Source organism: Bos indicus x Bos taurus, chromosome 3 (genome assembly GCF_003369695.1).
Source record: "Bos indicus x Bos taurus breed Angus x Brahman F1 hybrid chromosome 3, Bos_hybrid_MaternalHap_v2.0, whole genome shotgun sequence".
In the NCBI taxonomy this organism is placed as follows: Eukaryota; Metazoa; Chordata; class Mammalia; order Artiodactyla; family Bovidae; genus Bos; species Bos indicus x Bos taurus.
In genome coordinates, this window is record NC_040078.1 from 71,615,840 (window position 1) to 71,639,090 (window position 23,251).

A 23,251-nucleotide genomic window follows, 5' to 3' on the forward strand; every position below is an offset into this window, starting at 1 on the left:
TACAGTGTAGGAGAAATACAAGGAGATCTCAAAGTACATAAAAACTGCATTTAATCCAGACATGGGATCAGAAAATGCATTCCAGATACAGTGACTTTTAAACCTGAAGTTGAGGAAAAAGATAGAATTTATCAGGAGCATTTGTGAGAATGTATATCAGGGGACTATTTCAGGGATAGTATATGGAGAAAATGACACAAAGTCACTGTTTCATAAAGAACAAATATTTTAACAGTTGCAAATACTCTAGAGCAAATGCTGTAAAGTCCTGTTTTATGTATCTATAATTGCCTGAAGACTTTCTGCCTGTAAGACCATGCTTGTCCTAAGGCCATATTACAACTTCTGTGGGTCCTAGATTAATTGGCCCTCATAAGCCCTTTCCTTCTGAAAAATATATTAAAAATATTTTATGACTTCATTTTTTGAAATTTTATATACTTTATGTGTTGATATAAAGACAAATATAATTTATGCTGTATTATATTTATTTTTCTTAGAATTTAAAAGAAATTAAAGTTTCTAAAGGCCTTTAAAATTATCATAAGCAATAGGTACTTCTTAATGTATAAGTTGGCCTGGGTTTGGTCCACGCTCAGGCCAGGCCAGAGTTGGTTGCCAGGGAGCCTGTTGCATCTAAAACCCAGAAACTTCCCTGGTGTAATCTAAAACCTGCCTCCCTATGCAAAGGGCAGGAGAGATCAAAGAATGAGGCAGACCCATAGGTAGGTGGGAGGTGTAACAAGCAAGGGAATTTACCAGATTGTCTTGGGAGGCCACAAGCCAGGTGAATCTCTATACATGCCTGCCAAACCTAAAAGTTTAAATAGAGGCCTTAACTGGGTTCAGTCACATATACCATCAGTTGGCTCAAAGCACCATATTGCTATCTCAAGGCTATATCCTTGGGGCAGTTTCTGGGACCAAAGAAGACAAATTAGATACACATTCCAAGGATATGGAGTGGATGGGGAACTTTGTTGTTGTTCAGTCACTCAGTCGTGTCCAACTCTTTGTGACCCCATGGACTGCAGCATGCAACCAAGCTTCCCTCTCCTTTACCATCTCCAAGAGCTTGCTAAAGCTCATGTCCATTGAGTCAGTGATGCCATCCAAACATCTCATCCTCTGTTATCTCCTCTTCCTGCTTTCAATCTTTCCTGACATCAGGGTCTTTTCCAATAAGTCTGTTCTTTACATCAGGTGGCCAGTTTTGTAGCTTCAGCTTTAGCATCAGTCCTTCCAATGAATATTCAGGGTTGATTTCCTTTAGGATTGACTGGTTTGATCTCTTTGCAGTCCAAGGGACTCTCAAGAGTCTTCTCCAACACCACAATTCAAAAGCATCAATTATTTGGCACTTCGCCTTCTTTACAGTCCAACTCTCACATCCATCCCAATAATGTCTCTGCTTTGTAATATGCGGTCTAGATTGGTCATAGACTTTCATCCGGGGAGCAAGCATTTTTTAATTTCATGGCTGCAGTCACCATCTGCAGTGATTTTGGAGCCCCTAAAAATAAAATCAGCCACTGTTTCCCCATCTATTTGTCATGAAGTGATGGGACCAGATGCCATGATCTTAGTTTTCTGAATGTTGAGCCCTAAGCCAACTTTTTCACTCTCCTCTTTCACTTTCATAAGGAGGCTCTTTAGTTCTTCTTCACTTTCTGCCATAAGGGTGGTGTCATCTGCATATTTGAGGTAATTGATATTTCTCTCAGCAATCTTGATTCCAGCTTGTGCTTCATCCAGCCTGGCATTTCTCATGATGTACTCTGCATATAAGTTAAATAAGCAGCTTGACAATAGAGTCTTGAAGTACTCCTTTCTCAATTTGGAATCAGTCCATTGTTCCACGTCCAGTTCTAACAGTTGCTTCTTGACCCGCATACAGGTTTCTCAGGAGGCAGAGAAGGTGGTCTGGTACTCCCATCTGTTTAAGAATTTTCTACAGTTTTGTAGGATTTAGGTTAGTCAATGAAGCAGAAATAGATGTTTTCCTGGAACTCTCTTGCATTTTCTATGATCCAATGGATGTTGGCAATTTGATCTCTGTTTCCTCTGCCTTTTCTAAACCCAGCTTGATCATCTGGAATTTCTCAGTTCATGTACTGTTGAAACCTGGCTGGGAGAATTTTGAGCATTTCTTTGCTAGCATATAAAGTGAGTGCAATTGTACGGTAGTTTTGAACATTCTCAGGCATTTACTTTCTTTGGGATTGGAATGAAAACTGACCTTTTCCAGTCCTGTAGCCACTACTTATTTTTCCAAATTTGCAGGCATAATGAGTGCAGCACATTAACAGCATCATCTTTTAGGATTTGAAATAGCTCAGCTGGAATTCCTTTACTTCTACTAGCTTTGTTTGTAGTGATGCTTTCTAAGGCCCACTTGACTTCACACTCCAGGATGTCTGGCTCTAGGTGAGTGATCACACCATCATGGTTATCTGGGTCATTAAGGTCTTTTTTTGTATAGTTCCTGTATGTATTCTTGCCACCTCTTCTTAATATCATCTGCTTCTGTTAGGTCCATACTGTTTCTGTCCTTAATTGTGCCCATCTTCACATGAAATATTTCAACATCTCACCCGGGTACTTCAATGTCAATACCCCTGGTTAAAAAAAAAAAGCCAGCTGTAGGTCTGGGAGTCAGAGCAGCAAGCCACATTTGAAAAGGAAAAGAAAATAACAAATAAAAACATCTTCCAAGCACAGCTTTTGAGTTAGATGTGTCTGTGACTTCAGGAGGTATGGGTCAAGACCTATGGCAGAGAAACAGGAGGGAGTGTTCCTAGGACTTTAGTTCCAGTCCTGGAAGGGGAAAGAATCTGAATATACCCCCATAAAGCAACAGTCTCTAGCAGCGTACAATGCTTCTCCAAATGGAGCTTCTCAGAAAGTAAAAAACGGCAGCTGATGGGTTGAGCTCAGAATACTTTGTCAGGTGATTACACTGTGCCCCGGTCTTCAACCCTGTCCACTGACAGACTGTTCTAAAGAGATTAACTCTATGGCTTGGACACTGGAAAGCTGAGAAGTGGATGAGCATGAATAAGCCCTGTGGGGTCAGGGTATGTGAAGATACTACTATGTATCTTTCACATATAGTCATTTTCCTTCAGCTTTAGTATTTCTGGTAGTTTTGTAAAATGCTTGGCTTTTTTAAAAGGCAATTTTGGTAATACCCTTTGAAGGTAGAAAAACATCACATATATGCAACATACATCTATAGACACACATAAACAGGTGTCAGTTCAGTTCAGTCGCTCAGTCGTGTCCAACTCTTTGTGACCCCATGAATTGCAGCATGCCCAGGCCTCCCTGTCCATCACCAATTCCCGGAGTTCACTCAAACTCACTTCCATCGAGTCAGTGATGCCTTCCAGCCATCTCATTCTCTGTCATCCCCTTCTCCTCCTGCCCCCAATCCCTCCCAGCATCAGATAGGTATAGAGAGACACAAACAGAATTCTATAGCTGTTTTTTTTTTTTAACCTTCTATTTTGTATTGGGGTATAGCTGAGTAACAATGTTTTGATAATTCAGGGGAACAGTGAAAGGACTTAGCCAAACATATAGATGTATCCATCATCCTCCCCCAATCTCCCCTCCAATCCTGGCTTCCACATAACATCAAGCAGAGTTCCACATACTATTATTTTGCAGTGAATCAGCCATTCACATTATTAAGTCTTTTTACTGGTATTTGTGATTTCACGGAGTCTATGGACCAGATATTTGAGTCAGGAGACTTCTATAACAAGTCTGTGTTTTAAAAAGTCTCTCCTCCTCTTCCTATGCCTATGCCTACTTTTTTTTTTTCTTTAGTCTCTGTAGGCAATATTTTGGTTATCTCCTGGGCTGTGTACATTTCAGACATGAGATTTATACCTTCAAGAGACAGAGAAAGAATATGTTTTGTCATAAACATTTGAAGTAATCACTATTTAAATTTTCCCTCATATTAGGAGTGGGACTGCAAGGGACATTTTCCCTGTTTTCTCAACAATCGTCACAAAGGCCCCCTCTTCATTCTTATCACTTCCACAGAGATCTCATCTCTTAATGTCCTAATCAGATTTTGTCCCAAGTGTCTAGCTCTTAATTCACAACACTTTGTGCCCTCCTAGCTTTGCAGAACATCCCTCTAAAGTCTCCAATTTGTAATCCTGCTCTTCCACCTTGTTTGCTAGCCCAGAAGCTAGCAGAGTATTGGACAACTGCATGTCTTTCTCTAACTGCAGATCTCTTAATTTTCTAACTTAGTTTTCAACCTTTAGTTGGGCATGTGTCCGGTTGAACTTCCTGCATTAGAGGCCAGCTCTCTGCAACAATCGCTGTTTCACTTCTTTGTCACAGTGCTCTATGCACAGTTCCTCAAACAGATGCATTAAAGCAGTTGGCACCTTTAAGGAATCCCTGTACTCACAAAGCAGTTCACAAGCACTAACACAAGAGTCATCCCTACCCACACGGATGTCAATGGACAACTCGGGATTTCCCGCAAGGATGCCTCTAGAACATAACTCCTTTATTTGGCATCTTGGCAGGCTCACCAATCATTGCTTTTCAACCCTTGAGCTTCCCAGGTGTAATCTGAAATGAACCCCCATGCTCAGAAGGCAAGGAGAGGCCAAAATGAGAGGCAAATTACTCCAAATGTTAGGCGCAGGTTTAATTAGCAAGGGAACTTATTGAGGCTTGTCTTAGGTGGCCAAAAATAAATAGATCTCTACAACTTCCTGCCAAATCACTAAAATGTATATATAGTACTTAACTGGGTTCTGTCGTATATATACACTCCAGACAGTATTAAGATCATATTTCTATCTCAGAGCTATATATTTGGGGAAGCTTCTGGAGGTGAGTGAGAAAATTGCAATGCACATTCTAAGGAGAAGGAGGAGGATGGGAAGCTTCCAGTTGTCCAAAACTGGCCTCTGGGTCATTGGTGGTCATGTCTTCTTGATGACCTCCCTTAACAGAGCCTTATAAAAAGTTCATAAAAATTAGGTTGGGATCAGATCAGATCAGTCACTCAGTCGTGTCCGACTCTTTGCGACCCCATGAATCGCAGCATGCCCAGGCCTCCCTGTCCATCACCAACTCACGGAGTTCACTGAGACTCACGTCCATCAAGTCAGTGATGCCATCCAGCCATCTCATCCTCTGTCATCCCTTACTCCTCCTGCCCCCAATCCCTCTCACCATCAGAGTCTTTTCCAATGAGTCAACTCTTCACATGAGGTGGCCAAAGTACTGGAGTTTCAGCTTTAGCATCATTCCTTCCAAAGAAATCCCAGGGCTGATCTCCTTCCGAATGGACTGGTTGGATCTCCTTGCAGTCCAAGGGACTCTCAAGAGTCTTCTCCAACACCACAGTTCAAAAGCATCAATTCTTCGGCACTCAGCCTTCTTCACAGTCCAACTCTCACATCCATACATGACCACAGAAAAAACCATAGCCTTGACCAGACGGACCTTTGTTGGCAAAGTAACATCTCCGCTTTTGAATATGCTATCTAGGTTGGTCATGACTTTCCTTCCAAGGAGTAAGCGTCTTTTAATTTCATGGCTGCAGTCACCATCTGCAGTGATTTTGGAGCCCAGAAAAATAAAGTCTGACACTATTTCCACTGTTTCCCCATCTATTTCCCATGAAGTGATGGGACCGGATCCCATGATCTTCGTTTTCTGAATGTTGAGATTTAAGCCAACTTTTTCACTCTCCACTTTCACTTTCATCAAGAGGCTTTTTAGTCCCTCTTCACTTTCTGCCATAAGGGTGGTGTCATCTGCATATCTGAGGTTATTGATATTTCTCCCAGCAATCTTGATTCCAGCTTGTGCTTCTTCCAGTCCAGCGTTTCTCATGATGTACTCTGCATATAAGTTAAATAAGCAGGGTGACAATATACAACCTTGAGGTACTCCTTTTCCTATTTGGAACCAGTCTGTTATTCCATGTCCAGTTCTAGCTGTTGCTTCCTGACTTGCGTACAAATTTCTTAAGAGGCAGGTCAGGTGGTCTGGTATTCCCATCTCTTTCAGAATTTTCCACAGTTTATTGTGATCCACACAATCAAAGGCTTTGGCATAGTCAATAAAGCAGAAATAGATGTTTTTCTGGAACTCTCTTGCTTTTTCCATGATCCAGCAGATGTTGGCAATTTGATCTCTGGTTTCTCTGCCTTTTTTAAAGCCAGCTTGAACGTCAGGAAGTTCACGGTTCACATATTGCTGAAGCCTGGCTTGCATGGGAAATGGTAGATAAATACTCCGTCTCCTCTCCACTTGGGTGAGAATTCTTATAGAGTTTATACGACACAGTCTCCCATAGGCCCTGGTCAGTTACTCACGATAGTAACTTATTAACCCAGCTGAATTGGCTGCCTAGTATCACCTCGAAAATAAACCATTAACATTCAAATTACTTTCTCAAGGCCTTTTTCTTTTTTTTTTTCCTCTGGAGGAATACAGATAAGAAAAATAATGGCACATTTGAGGAAATGAAAGATATTCTGTGTGTTTGGGATGTAAAAATACAGGGAGAAAATTGGGAAAAATCATCCTGACAAAAGCAGGGCAAGATCTAGAAGGACTTATAACTACTTTAAAATGTTTCAATTTTATCCTAAGGACTAGAGAAAACAACATGAAGCTAAAGAGATCAGCCAGAACAGAATTGTCTGAAGAAGACCTTACCGTAAGGTGCGATAATCAAGAACACTCAAACAAGAAGGAGGGAATCAAGTTTGAAGCTGATGAATTACTCCAGGCAGCAAAGAGGACCTGGTGTTAGTTCCTTATAATAAAATGGAGAGAAATTAAAGATTGGGAAATGTTTTAGAAGACAGTGATGGCATGATTTGATAACAGGTGGAGAGAATAGAGTGAGGAGGCCATATAAGGCTGGCACTAAAGTTTCCAACCTATTAATCAGAAAGTAGAGATAGAGGCAGATTATAAAACATTGCAATAGCTTAATTCTAAGTATATATATATATACTTTGTTTACTTTCTTATTTCCATTATTATACACATTTGTACCTGTATAATTTTTAATTAGAGTTACTTTAAGATAAATGTGCATGGAATAGTAAAGAAAGCCTAATGTTAATTGAAATGAGGTAATTTAAGGTGGAGAGTTTTGTTTGAAGATAATTAGCAATCTAGTTCCAGAAGTGACTCATTTATTTTGGACTCATATATCAAATGTAGCATGTAATTAATAATATCCACTTCATATTTTTATTGTTTACCCATATTCTAAAATCTGGTTCCAAATTAGTGATTTTGATCTAAATATTTTCTTCAAGTGTTCTTCTTTAGTTACATAGTCATTCTTCAAATAGGGCTATGGAAGTTTGTGTAATGGAGACAAGTAATCATTTAGCTAATTTGATCATCAATAATGACTAATTTGATCTCTATGCCCCAAACAGAAATCTATGATATTTTAATCTTATGGATAAGCTACCCTCAATGGACTAGTTATCCAAATAATGATAAATAGTCACTGTTTGAATCATTCCTTAAGAATTTGTCATTTCATTTATATAGTTGAAATTCAATGTTTTAAATATATCTTAAGAAAATGATAAACTAAGATTAAATGTTTGTAACATTAATCGGTTAATCTTCTTAATAAATAATACATTACAAATCAATAACATATACAGACATACACAATGACAACAGTAATAACAACTAACTTGATTTAAAAATGTACACGGGTAGGTCATTTGTAAAATAGTAGATATAAATTGCCAGTAAACATGGCACGATATAAATCTTAGCAGCAAAACTATACTGTATATTAAAATAAAAATAAAGACCCATTTTTCTTCAATCAGCCAAAACTCATTATTTAGAAAGGTTAGTTATTTATGTAGTTTAAAGAATGCTCTTCCATTCTACTGTTTTTAGTATTATATCCTCTCATAAAGCAATTTGGCCATTTATATAAATAAACTTAACATATGTATCCTTTGAGATTCTAAGACTTCCAAAAGAATAATAGTACAATTATTAGGCTTTTTATATAAAAGGATACTCAGAATTATTTTTATAATGCAAAAAGTAATAAATCTAATAATCAATGATGTGTGTTTGGTTAAAACTTATTGGTGGGACTTCTCTGGTGGTCCAGTGGCTAAGACTCTGCACTCCCAATGCCAGGGGCCTGCATTTGATCCTTGGTCAGGGAACCAAATCTCACAGGCAGCAACCAGAATTTCACATACCGTAAGTAAAAATCCCAAATTCTACAGCAAAGATCCTGTGTGCTTCAAATAAGAACTGACACACCCAAAAATAAGTAAATAGGCAAATATTTTCACAAAAAATTATTGGCATATATATGTGATATAATATTAGGCTGCTATGAATATTTTCAAAGACCATTTGACAATATAACAGATTCTGTAGAACAGTTGTATGTTCTAGTCACATTCCTTTGATTTATGTAATATTAAAATAAATATGATCTTCTAAATTGTCTATCTAAATTATGGGAATGGTGAGGTAACCAGGACTCCTCTAACACACAGATGAATTCTTAGAATGACCTTCTAATAGATAACTGCCCAAATGCCCATATATAGTTACCAGTTAGTGTGCTGTTTACAAGGTATAATTAAGCTGACTAACTTAGGGGACAGGCCAGTTTGTATATTGCCTTTTGATCTTTACGCACAGAAATTATCCACAATAAGGGTTCCAAGAAGTCTGATTTAATATTGCTATAAATTTACCAAGGGAATCTCAGCTAAATGTATTGCAAATTTGTCATTCCAGCAAACAAAACAACTAAGCTATTTATTTCTACTCATAAATTCTGAAGTTAATCAATATAGAAAGATCACTGTGTAAGTCCTGATCTTTTAGTGCCACTTGATACTTCAGACAATTTATATGACATTCCTTGAAATAGGTAGTTCTTTTAGAAGATACACATACATGTAATTTTTGCCATCTATTTTTAGTTCACTACAGTCCAGTTCAGTCATTCAGACGTGTCCAACTATTTGAGATCCCATGGACCACAGCACTCCAGGCTTCCCTGTCCATCAACAACTCCCAGAGCTTGCTCAAACTCATGTCCATCGAGTCAGTGATGTCATCCAACCATCTCATCCTCTGCCATCCCCTTCTCTTTCCGCCTTAAATCTTTCCCAGCATCAAGGTCTTTTCCAATGAGTTGGTTCTTCGCATCAGGTGGCCAAAGTATTGGCATTTCAGCTTCAGCATCAGTCCTTTGAATGAATATTCCGGACTGATTTCCTTTAGGATTGACTAGTTGGATCTCCTTGTAGTCCAAGGGACCCTCAAGATTCTTCTCCAACAACACAGTTCAAAAGCATCAATTCTTTGGTGCTCAGCTTTTTTTATGGTCCAACCCTCACATCTATACATGACCACTGGAAAAACCATAGCCTTGACTACACAGACCTTTGTTGGCAGTAATGTCTCTGCTTTTTAATATGGTGTCTAGGTTGGTCATAGCTTTTCTTCCAAGGAGCAAGCATCTTTTAATTTCATGGCTGCAATCACCATCTGCAGTGATTTTGGAGCCCCCCAAAATAAAGTCAGCCACTGTTTCCATTGTTTCCCCATCTATTTGCCATTAAGTGATGGGACTGATGCCATGATCTTAGTTTTCTGAATGTTGAGTTTTAAGCCAAATGTTTCACTCTTCTCTTTCACTTTCGTCAAGAGGCTCTTTAGTTCTTCTTCACTTCTGCCATAATGGTAGTGTCATCTGCATATCTGAGGTTATTGTTATTTCTCCTGGCAATCTTTATTCCAGCTTGTGCTTCATCCAGCCCAGCATTTCACATGATGTACTCTGTATATAAATTAAATAAGCTGGGTGACAACATACAGCCTTGATGTACTCCTTTCCTGATTTGGAACCAGTCTACTATTCCATGTCCAGTTCTAACTGTTGCTTCTTGACCTGCATACAGATTTCTCAGAAGGCAGGTCACGTGGGCTGGTATTCCCATCCCTTAAAGAATTTTCCACAGCCATCTATTTTATGCAGCTATACTTCTCTGGCATTCTTATCCTTTTTGTGATACACTTTATTTCACCCTGTTTTATGATTGTTTCTGCTTATGTTCAAGGGATTTAATCAATTTTCATGAATACATAACATTGTTATGAAAAAATACACTCGCCTTAGGAAGATACTCAAAGCCCTGAAATTATCTCAGTCACATTTAAATTTCAACAATCACTTTCCAGGTTCTCCAAAGACTTTTATACTCCAGATCAACTACTCAGTCAATATTCAAGAAAAGGAAAAATGGTCTATTTCCTTATTGATTCATCTATCAAGTATTTATGTATTATATTCCATGATTTGCCTCATGATAAAAAGTATTTGCCTTCATGTAATTGAATAACTAAAAGGAAAACCAAACATTTCCATGATTATTAAAGTATTATTTAATTGCAATTAACACATGATCATAACAATATTTTTAATCTGTTGTATATCAATAGCAATTAAAAATTACCAGATGTATTAATTAATTAATGCAATCTCTGAGCTTCTGTTTCGTGACTGTACAAATTCACTCTTCACTTTATATATAATAAGCAAAAAGATGAATTGTGTTAATGCTTTTTGAAAGGGTTCTTAGTGCATCATATTCATTCAGATTTTCGGGTCTCTATTTAAATTTCTAGTCAAATATTGACTTCTCTTAAAGAAGGCCCAGCATAAATATTATGTGCTTTATGACTCCCTAATTGACTTTCCATCCAGAAGTGTTTCTCTTTCTCAAAACAGCGATGGCACTTAATTTGGAACTTTCTTCCTTTTAAAATTTTTTTTTATTTTTTTTTTATTTTTTTATTGAAGGATATTTGCTTTACAGAATTTTGTTGTTTTTTTTTTTTTCTGTCAAACCTCAACATGAATCATCCACAGGTATACATATATCCCCTCCCTTTTGAACCTCCCTCCCTTCTCCCTCCCCATCCCACCCCTCTAGGTTGATACAGAGCCCCTTTTGGAGTTTCCTGAGCCATAAAACACATTCCTGTTGGCTATCTATTTTATATATGGTAATGTAAGTTTCCATGTTACTCTTTTCATACATCTCACCCTCTCCTCCCCTCTTCCCATGTCCATGACTATTCTCTATGTCTGTTTCTCCATTGCTGCCCTGTAAATAAATTCTTCAGTACCATTTTTCTAGATTCCATATATGTGCGTTAGAATATGATATTTATCTTTTTCTTTCTGACTCACTTCAATCTGTATAATAGGTTCTAAGTTCATCCACATCATCAGAACTGACTCAAATGCATTCCTTCTTATGGCTGAGTAATATTCCATTGTGTATATATACCACAACTTCTTTATCCATTCATCTGTTGATGGGCATCTAGGTTGCTTCCATGTTCTAGCTATTGTAAATAGTGCTGCAATGAACAATGGGATACATGTGTCTCTTTCAATTTTGATTTCCTCAGGGTATATGCCTAGGAGTGGGATTGCTGGGTCATATGTTGGTTCCATTCCTAGTTTTAAAAGAAATCTCCATACCATCTTCCATAGTGGCTGTATCAATTTACATTCCCATCAACAGTGCAAGACTATTCCCTTTTCTCCACACCCACTCCAGCATTTATTATTTGCAGATTTTTTTATGATGGCCATTCTGACTGGTGTGAAGTGATATCTCATTTTGGTTTTGATTTGCCTTTCTCTAATAATGAGCGATTTTTAGCATCTTTTCATGTGTTTGTTAGCCATCTGTACGTCTTCTTTGGAGAAATGTCTGTTTAAGTCTTTTCCGCACTTTTTGATTAGGTTGTTTGTTTTTCTGGCTTGGAGTTTTATTAGCTGCTTATATATTTTTTAAATTAAACCTTTGTCACTTGTTTCATTTGCTATTATTTTCTCCAGTTTTGAGGGTTGTCTTTTCACCTTGCTTATAGTTTCCTTTGCTGTGCAAAAGCTTCTAAGTTTGATCAGGTCCCACTTGTTTGCTTTTGTTTTTATTTCCATTACTCTAGGATGTGGTTCATAGAGGATCTTGCTTTGATTTATATCACCGAGTGTTCTGCTTATGTTTTCCTCTAAGATTTTTATAGTTTCCAGTCTTACCTTTAGGTCTTTAATCCATTTTGAGCTTTTCTTTGTGTATAGTATTAAGTGTTCTAATTTCATTCTTTTACATGTAGCTGTCCAGTTTTCCCAGCATAATTTATTGAAGAGGCTATCTTTGCCCCATTGTATATTTTTGCCTCCTTGGTCAAAAATAAGGTATCCATAGGTGCATAGGTTTATTTCTGGGCTTTCTATCTTGTTCTATTGGTCTATATTTCTGTTTTTGTGCCAGTACCACACTGTCTTGATGACTGTAGCTTTGTAGTATAATCTGAAGTCAGGAAGATTGGTTCCTCCAGCTCCATTCTTCTTTCTCAAGACTTCTTTGGCTATTCAGGTTCTTTTGTGGTTCCATATGAATTGTGAAATTTTTTTGTTCTAGTTCTGTGAAAAATGCCATTGGTAATTTGATAGGAATCACATTGAATCTGTAGATTGCATTTGGTAGTATAGTCATTTTCACAAAATTGATTCTTCCTACCCAGGAACATGGAATAGCTTTCTATCTGTTTACGTCATCTTTGATTTCTTTCATCACTGTCTTATAATTTTCTGTGTACAGTTATTTTGTCTACTTAGGTAAGTTTATTCCTATATATTTAATTCTTTTTGTTGCAATGGTGAATGGAATTGATTCTTTAATTTCTCTTTCTGATTTTTCATTGTTAGTATATAGAAGTGCAAGTGATTTCTGTGTATTAATTTTGTATCCTGCAACTTTGCTAAATTCACTGATTAGCTCTGGTAATTTTCTGATACCATCTCTAGAGTTTTCTATGTGCAGTATCATATCATCTGCAAACAGTGAGAGCTTTATGTCTTTTCCAACCTGGATTCCTTTTATTTCTATTTATTTCTGACTGCAGTAGCTAGGACTTTCAGAACTATGTTGAATAATAGTGGTGAAAGTGGACATCTTTGTCTTATTCCTGATCTTAGGGGGAATGCTTTCAGTTTTTCACCATTGAGAATAATGTTTGCTGTAGGCTTATCATATATGGCCTTTAGTATGTTGAGGTAGGTTCCTTCTATGCCCATTTTTTGAGGAGTTTTAATCATAAATGGGTGCTGAATTTTGTCAAAGGCTTTTTCTGCATTTCTTGAGATGATCCTATGGTTTTTAATCTTTCAGCTTGTTAATACGGTGTATCACATTGATTGATTTGGTTATGTTGAAGAATCCTTGCTTCCCTGGAATAAACCCAAATTGATCATGGTGTATGAGCTTTTTGATGTGTTACTGAATTCTGTTTGCTAAAATTTTGTTGAGGATTTTTTAATGTATGTTCATCAGTGATATTGGTCTGTAGTTTTTTGTTTGTTTGTTTGTTTGTTTTTCCTGTAGGGAACTACAAGGCTATGGTCAAGGCTTGGTCTAGTCAAGGCTATGGTTTTTCCGGTGGTCATGTGTGGATGTGAGAGTTGGACTGTTAAGAAAGCTGAGCATCAAAGAATTGATGCTTTTGAACTGTGGTGTTGGATAAGACTCTTGAGAGTCCCTTGGACTGCAAGGAGATCCAACCAGTCCATCCTAAAGGAGATCAGTCCTGGGTGTTCATTGGAAGGACTGATGCTGAGGCTGAAACTCCAATACTTTGGCCACCTCTTGTGAAGTGTTTACTCATTGGAAAAGACCCTGATGCTGGGAGGGATTGGGGGCAGGAGGAGGAGGGGACGACAGAGGATGAGATGACTGGATGGCATCACTGACTCGATGGACATGGGTTTGGGTAAATTCCAGGAGCTGGTGATGGACAGGGAGGCCTGGCATGCTGTGGTTCATGGGGTCACAAAGAATTGGACACAACTGAGTGATTGAACTGAACTTTCTTTTTTGTGTGTTGTCTTGGTCTGCTTTTGGTATCAGGGAGATAGAGGCCTCGTAGAATGAGTTTGAAAGTGTTCCTTCCTCTGTGTATTTTTGAAAGAGTTTTAGAATGATAGGCATTAGCTCTTCTCTAAATAATTTGTAGAATTCTCCTGTGAAGCCATCTGGTCCTAGGCTTTTGTTTTTTTTTGGATATTTTTGATCACAGTTTCAACTTCAGTGTTTGTAATTGGATTGTTCATAATTTCTATTTCTTCTTGGTTCAGTCTTAGAAGATTGAACATTTCTCAGAATCTGTCCATTTCTTCCAGGTTATCCATTTTATTGCCATATAGTTGTTCATAATCATCTCTTATAATCTTTTGTGTTTCTGCACTGTATGTTGTAACCTCAACTTTTTATTTTCTAATTTTGCTGATTTGATTATTCTCTTTTTTTCATGATGAGTCTGGCTAAAGGTCAATTTTGTTTATCTTCTCAAAGAAACAGCTTTTAAGTTTATTAATCTTTACTATTTTTCTTTCATTTTTAAAAAAATTTTTTTCTGCTCAGATATTTATTATTTCTTTCCTTCTACTAATTGGGGAATTTTTGTTCTTCTTTTTCCAGTTGTTTTAGGTATAAAGTTAGATTGTCTATTTAATATTTTTCTTGTTTCTTGAGGTAGGAATGTATTGCTATAAACTTCCCTCCTAGGACTGCTTTTGCTGCATCCTATAGGTTTTGACTTGCCATGTTTTCATTGTCATTTGTTTCTAGAAATTTTTTTGACTTCCCTTTTGATTTCTTCAGTAACCTGTTGGTTATTTAGAGACATGTTGTTTAATCTCATGTGTTTGTGTTTCTTACACTTTTTTTTCCCCTATAATTGATATCTAATCTCATAGTGCTGTGGTCAGAGAAGATGCTTGATATGATATCAATTTTATTAAATTTACTGAGGCTTGATTTGTGACCCAAGATGTGGTCTATCCTGGAGAATGTTCCACATGCACTTGAGAAGGTGTATTCTTCTGCATTTGGATGGAATGTCCTGAAGATATCAATGAGATCCATCTCATCTTATGTATCATTTAAGACTTATGTTTCTTTATTAATTTTCTGTTTTGATGATCTGTCCATTGATGTGAGTGGAGGGTTAAAGTCTTCTACTATTATTGTGTTACTGTCAATTTCTCCTTTTATGTCTGTTAGTGTTTGTCTTATGTATTGAGGTGCTTCTGTGTTGGGTGCATAGACATTTACAATTGTTATGTCTTCCTCTTGGATTGATCCGTTGATCATTATGTAGTGTCCTTCCTTATCTCTTATAATCTTATTTATTTAAAGTTTATTTGTCTGATATGAGAATTGCTACTCCAGCTTTCTTTTGCTTCCCATTTGCATGGAATATATTTTTCAATCCTCTCACTTTCTATATGTGTCTTGAGGTCTAAAGTGGGTTTCTTGTAGGCAGGATATATATGGGTCTTGGTTTTGTATCCATTAGCCAGTCTGTGTCTTTTAGTTGGAACATTTAAAGTAATTATTGATATATATGTTCCTATTGCTATTTTCTTAATTGTTTGGAGTTGATTTTGTAGATCTTTTTTCTTCTCTTGTATTTCTTGACTATTTAAATCCCTTTAACATTTGTTGTAAAGCTAGTTTGGTGGTACTGAATTCTCTTAACTTTTGCTTGTCTGAAAAGTTTTTGATTTCTCCAACAATTTTGAATGAGATCCTTGCCAGGAACAGTAATCTTGGTTGTAGATTTTTCCCTTTCAGTACTTTAAATATCCCCTACCATTCCCTTCTGGCCTGCAGAGTTTCTGCTGAAAGATCAGCTGGTAAGTGTATGTGGTTTCCCTTGTATGTTACTTGTTGCTTCTCCCTTGTTGCTTTTAATATTCTTTCTTTGTGTTTAGTCTTTGTTAGTTTGATTAGTATGTGTCTTGGCATGTTTCTCCTTGGGTTTATCCTATATGGGACTTTTTGTCCCTCTTGGACTTGACTGACTATTTCCTTTTCCATGTTGGGGAAATTTTTAACTATAATCTCTTCAAAATTTTTCCTGTACTCTTTCTTTTTCTCTTCTGGGACCTCTAAAATTCGAATGTTGGTGTGTTTGATATTGTCCCAGATGTCTCTGAGACTATCCTCAGTTCTTTTCATTCTTTTTACTTTATTCTGCTCTTCAGAAGTTATTTCTACCATCTTATCTTCCAGCTCACTGATTCGTTCTTCCGCTTCAGATATTCTGCTATTGATTCCTTCCAGAGTATTTTTAATTTCAGTAATTGTGTTTTTTGTCTCTGTATGTTTATTCTTTAATTCTTCTAGGTCTTTGTTAATTGATTCTTACATTTTCTCCATTTTGTTTTCAAGTTTTTTGATCATATTTATTATCATTATTCTGAATTATTTTTCAGGTAGTTTTCCTATTTCCTCTTCATTTATTTGGACTTTTGTGTTTCTAGTTTGTTCCTTCATTTGTGTAGTATTATTTTGCCTTTTCATTATTTTTTTTAAAACTTACTGTTTGAGGTCTCCTTTTCCCAGGCTTCAAAGTTGAATTCTTTTTTCTTCTTGGTTTATGCCCTCCTAAGGTTGGTCCAGTGGTTAGTGTGAGCTTTGTATAGGGTGAGATTTGCGTTGAGTTTTTGTTTGGTTTTCCTCTGATGGGTAAGGCTGAGTGACGTGGTAATTCTGTCTGCTGATGATTGGGTTTGTAGTTTTGTCTTGTTTGTTGTTTAGATGAGGCATCCTGTACAGGGTGCTACTGGTAGTTGGGTGATGCCAGGTCTTGTATTCAACTGATTTCCTTTGTGTGAGTTCTCACTATTTGATACTTCCTAGTGTTAGTTCTCTGGTAGTCCAGGGTCTTGGAGTCAGTGCTCCCATTCCAAAGGCTCAAGGCTTGATCTCAGTCCAAGAATGAAGATTCTGCAAGTGGTTTGTTATGGCATTAAGTGAGATTTAAACAAATATCCAAAAACAATAAACCAAAGATGAACACCAGACAAATGCAGTACAAAATCACGCAAATGAGGATTAAAATAATGGAAAATACACATATACATATGAACCCATGAGCAAAGTCAAAGCAGCCCAACAAAAATAAAGTACAATAAATTGACCTGGCAAACAAAGGAAATAAAAAATTATATTTACCAGTTAAAACAAAACTAACTAAAACACAAACTGGAATACAAAACTAAAACAAGGTACCAAGTGAGGGATAAAGCAATGAAAACAAAACTAACAAATATGTGTAGAGGAAAGAAAGAAAGAATAGGTATAAAGTTAAATAGAGGAAGATTTAGAAGATTTATATACATTAAAGATTAACTTCAAGGGGAAAAGAACAATAGGAAAGGCAAACAAAGGAAATAAGGTAGAAAAAATATAATGGGTTTTAAAAATTAAGTTAAAATTATAAAAAAGAGAAAAGAAAAAAAATGAAAAAGAACAAAAAAAAAAATAAGGAAACTTTCACAGAACTGCAAAAGCTCAATGCAGATGTAGAGTTGTATAGCAACAGTAAAAACTGTGACTGAATATACACATATATATATATATACACCCATAAGCAAAATCAAAACAGTCCAACAAAAATAAAGTATTATAGATTGACCTGGTGAACAGAAGAAACCAAAAATTATGTTTACCAGAACAAAACTAACTAAAGCACAAACTGGAAAACAAAACTAAAGAAAAGTGCCAATTGGGGAATAAAGCAATGAAAATAAAACTAACAAATATGTTGAGAGGAAAGGAAAGAAAAAAAAGAAAGAAAGAATAAATACACAAATTTAAATAGAGGTAGATAAAGAAGATTTATATATACATTATATATGTACATTTATATATACATTAAAGGTTAACTGCAATGGGAAAAGAACAGTAGGTTTAAAATTTTTTAATTTTTAAAAAGAGCAAAAATAGGGGAAAAAAACAAAAACAAAAAACCTCCCCAGATGTGCAAAAGTCCAACATATAGGCAGAGGTTTGTAACAATAAAAAATGTGACTGATAAAAAAAAAAAAAGCTCAAAACCTTAATTAGATTTCATAGTGCCAATAAAATGGACAACTACAACAGAGGGGGAAAGAGGAAAAAAGAAAAAGAATCTAAAACAATCTACAGAACAAGGCAAAACATAAGAATAATAAATGTTTTTCTTGAGTCACTGCTGTCAGAGTCCTTTCCCTTTCTGGGAGTCACAGTCCACCTCACCCTGCTAGGACACCCTCCAACAATGTGCTGATCTCTGGACCTGTTGCAGGAGAGCCCAGATTTTAATCTGGTCCTACTCCAATGTGTTCTTGCCTCCAATGTCTGCAGCAATCAGAACTAGTGTGTTTTCTTTTGTGGGAGTTCTCACTGACCTTTTATATATTCCACAGACACAGAGTCTGCCTAGTTGACCTTGTGGATTTAATCTGCAGCTTGTAAAGCTGGTGGGAAGGTTTTGGGTCTTCTTCCTTAGTCACAGTACCCCTAGATTTCAATTGTGGTTTTATTTCCACTTCTGCATGTGGGTTGTCCACTGGGGTTTGCTCTGAGTCTTCCCTGGAGGACTTGGGTTTGCCTCTGTGAGGGCCAGGTGTGGAGGTGGTGCAGTTGCTTAGGTTGCAGGGATTCTGGCAGCACCAGGTACTCAGAGGAGTTGGTGGCTAGGGCAACAGGAAATATAGTGCTCTAGAAGAGTATGGCAACCAGTATTGGACAATACTCTTGCCTGGAGAACTCCCCTCCCTGACAGAGAAGCCTGGCAGGCCACAGTTTACAGGGTTGCAAAGAGTTGGACACTACTGAAGCGACCCTGCACACAAAAACACAAGACTTTTTTGCCTGTGGCATCTCTGCCCCAGGGAGAGCTGAACATGAAGGTGGCATTGCTGCCTAGCTTGTGGGGACCCTGGTAGTGCCAAGTGTGCAAGGACATGGACTGCCTCTCCTGCAGGAGTTATGGCCCTATCAGAGTATTTTTCTGAGCCTCTTGTAGCTGATCATCAGAAGGCCTCTTGGGCTAGTCTTTCGCCATAGGGCTGCTTGTTCATGCACTTAGAGGGCTCCCTTGACTGGAGTCCTTCTCTGCTGTTCAGCATGTCAGGCACATAGAGGGGGCCCCCCTGGCTGGGGTCTTACTCTGTAGTTCTGGGCATCAGTCACTTAAAGGAGCACCATGGTGGGGTCCTACTCTGTAGTTCAGTGCATCAGGAGTTTGATGAGCCAGCCTCTCTGTTGTTCAGCTGCTGATGCTGGCGTATTGGGGAAGAGAGGCCATGGTGATGGCTCCACCCCCTACATATGACTCAGCTGTATCGCCTTGCTTCCATGGCTGCCCGGCTTTCCTCCACAGGCATTTCCCACCACAATCTCCTTGCTCACATCCCCTTGATCTTTCTCTCCACAGTTAACAGCAGCCTTTCCCTGGGATTGCTCCACAATCCTCAAACTCCAGCTCCCAGCTGCTGCACCTTCCAGGAGATCTGTGTCCCTGTCTGTGGTATGTATGGCTGTGGCAAGGACTGTCTGATTCTCATTCCATTTAGTCTGCCACAGATCATCTGTTGCAGTCTGAACCTTAAGTATTTTTCCTCTGACTCAGACAATTGCCCCGAGGTGATGTGGAGATCAGACCCCTGCTTCAGTTCCCCCACCTGCTGAGGGCAGGTCCAGTCCTACTAACAACTCCTGTTTTCTCCCCTAGTTTCTTTATCCTACTGAGTTTTTCATGGGTCTGTATATTCTTTTCTGCTGGTCAGGTACTCTAGTCTGCTCTCAGCTGGTGTTCTGCATGCACTTCTGTTTATGAGGGTGTATTCCTGATGTATCTGTGGAGAGAGATGTACTCCACATCCACCTATTCCTCTGACATCTTGTTCTCTCTCTGGAACTTCCTTCTGAATAGTATAAACTTTTTTTTTTTTTTTTTAAGATACAGTTGTAGGCATCTATTCCCCTTACTGTAGGATGATTTTGAAATTTTGGACCACAGTATTTAAATTTTAATGTCTAATACTTTGCTGTAATATGTATCCAGTAAATTCTGAATTAACAGATGCATTAAAGTGCATAACATTAAGATGAGTATTTGTGTATGTATTTGTGCTTCCCAGATGACACTAGTCATAAAGAATCTTCCTGCCAATGCACAATATGCAAGAGACATAGGTTCAGTCCCTAGTTGGGAAGATCCCCTGAAATAAGAAATGGCAACCCACTCCAGAGTTCTTGCCTAGAAAATCCTGTAGCCTGATGGGCTTACAGTCCAGGAGGTCGCAAAGAGTCAGACATGACTGAGCACACACACACATGTGTAATAGAGCAATAGAGGCAAGAATTTTATACTCCCCAGAAACATCTGCTTCTAACAAAGCTACAACTCAATATAACCCCTAATAGAGCAAGAGTATTGAAATAAGACTTTTTTTCTGTTTCTGATATTTATCACTCTGAATGCCATTTCTCTCTAGCCCTGTTTTCATGGTCTTCAGGGTTTTGTTTGTTTGTTTGTTTGTTTGATCTGATAATTGAGTCTCCCACCATGGAGACAAGGAACTTTACTAGCAACTTGAACTCTGAAATATCTCATTAAGAGACCATAGTATTACAACCACCTTAGGGAAAACACATTCAGGGCATCACAGATGAAAAGCCCTGTGTTTTCTCACCTAGAGTCATCATGGTATAGTTCAAAGAACTTGGACTTTAACATTGATATAGGGCAAGTAGATAAGGCAAAATTGAAGAAACTCTTAAGGATGTATAAGATTTAGCCAGGTGAATAAAATAAGAAAAATGTTCCAGGGAGAGTCAGAGTTACATGCAAAAATAAAGAAATAAGGAAAAACTCTGGTGATTACAATGCAGTTATTTTGCATTGAAACTGAAAGTGATAGTTACTCAGTTGTATCTGACTCTTTGTGACATTTTGGTCAGCAGCCCACCAAGCTCCTCTGTTTATGGGATTTTTCAGGCAAGAATACTGGAATGAGATGTCATTTCCTCCTCAATGGGGATATTCCCAACCCAGAGGTAGAACCAGAGTCTCCTGTGTCTCCTTCATTTCAGGTAGATTCTTTACCCACTGAGCCAACACAGGAAATAAGGAATGTGACTCTAAGTTTGGGGACAGAGATGAGGAAAAGATGGTTTCAAAAGATGTCATAAACCTTAAAAAACAAGATTAGTTACTTGTTTATCTGTTTGTTCTAAAGAAGGTGGGTCTGTAATGATTTGACGTCAATGAAGAATGAGAAATTCAGCAAATATTAATACCAGCCATACTCTTGGCAAATAGAACTTTTATGGTTAAAAAAATAAAGGGGAGTTCTTGAAATGAACAGTGATTGAGAATTTGCAGAAGGAAAAGTGGAGTCTGTACTTTTTAAAAGGTAAAATTGGTAGCATTTAGGCATCATTTTGTTGTGGGTAGTGGAGAAAAGGGAGAAGTTAAAGGAACTATCTCAGTTATGGTCTCAGTTTTGGATGACTATTTGCACCATAATGACACTGCAATATTAAGAGGATAACCAACCTGGTTTTGGATCCTGGCCTCATCTCCTATCACCTACATTCTCCAAGATACATAACCAGCCTGTTTGAAAGTTAATTTTCTTGATTGCAGAATGATAGCATTACCCACTTAGTATTGCTGTGTATTAAACAATAGTATATCCATAAAAATAACTACCGTAGATCCTAACAGACAATATCAGACACTATAAACATTAGCTCTAATCCATTTTCTATCCTTATTTTTCCAAAGCCTTTTTACAGAGAGATAGTATGACTTGAAAAAGTGAAAAGGAGGTGGGAGGGGGATTCAGGATTGGGAACACGTGTACACCCGTGGTGGATTCATGTTGATGTATGGCAAAACCAATACAATATTGTAAAGTAATTAGCCTCTAATTAAAATAAATAAATTTAAATTAAAAAAAAAAAAGAAAAAGTGAAAAGGGCAAGGAACTTCTGTGGTGGTTCAGACAGTAAAGAATCTGCCTACAATGTAGGAGGCCCTGGTTTGATCCCTGGGTCAGGAATATCCCCTGGAGAAGGGAATGAGTACCCACTCCAGTATGTTTGCCTTGGGAATTCCATGGAGAGAGGAGCCTGGTAGGCTACAGTCCATGGGGTCGCAAAGAGTCAGACACAACTGAATGACCAACACACAGATAGTATGATTTAGTGGATAAGCATTTGGACTTTGAGCTAGACAAATGAACTCAAATCTTGGCTCTACAAATGGTGTATTAATTAATCTTTCTAAACTTCAGTATTCTAATCTTAAAAATAAGGATACAAAATATCATCATTTCAGTGCTGTCCCTAGGATTAAATAAGATAATATATTTAAATTGCATTGCCAAATAAATACAAGTCATATTGTACTTGACTTCATAAAAAATATTTATTCTTAGGTTTCTCTGAGAGGACATTTAAGATAGCCCCCATATTGAATTCAAAGCTTCTCTCTTTGTTGCCTGCATTACTTTTTGTGCCTTCCTATTGAATACACATATGTACTTACCAAGAGCAATAAATTTCAAGTATCAATGACAGGACTTATGCATATCTCCATTCATGATGCATAATACAAGGGGAATTGCATTCCGTCGAATTATTCTTATTAGTGTTTGGCTTAAACCTCAGAACTGAGGGCAATCACTCTTGAACCATGTTCCTACCTGTGTCTGAAGCATGGCTAGTCAGTCTGAAGCACATATACAGTTCATGTGACCACGCTTGGTATGCTGTTTGCACTATAAAAAGTATTCTGTTTGCTTCAAGTTCTTAGTAACACTTTTAAGTTTTTGGAAAGCTTGATTAGCTAAAACAAGCCTGGCTGGAATGGAATATGGCAGGGTTGCACAAATTCTGTCAGGATATATTTTTTTAAAGATTGTGGAAAAAACCCTGCCAAATCTGGTCCATCTGTTCACATATAAGTTTTTCAATATTAATAGGCTGGGCAATCGGGAGATTTATTTAATTAATCTTCATGGCTAGTGCATCGGGTAACAATAATTATCTTTACTCTTATCACAGCAGTGCTGCTGTTTAAAATGAGTTCAATTTGTGTTCAGAACATGATTTTAACTGATACTGGTACCCTGACAAATAAGTAGTATCATGTTACCACTTGACGTGAAGCAAGCAAATCAATAAAAGAGAAAATCAGAAATAGTTTGAGTAAAAACTGACTGGACCAAAAACATTTCTGACGGCCTTGGTTCTGGAGTCATTTCAATAGGATTGGATTTATATAGATTGCTTTAGTGCCTGGAAGTTAC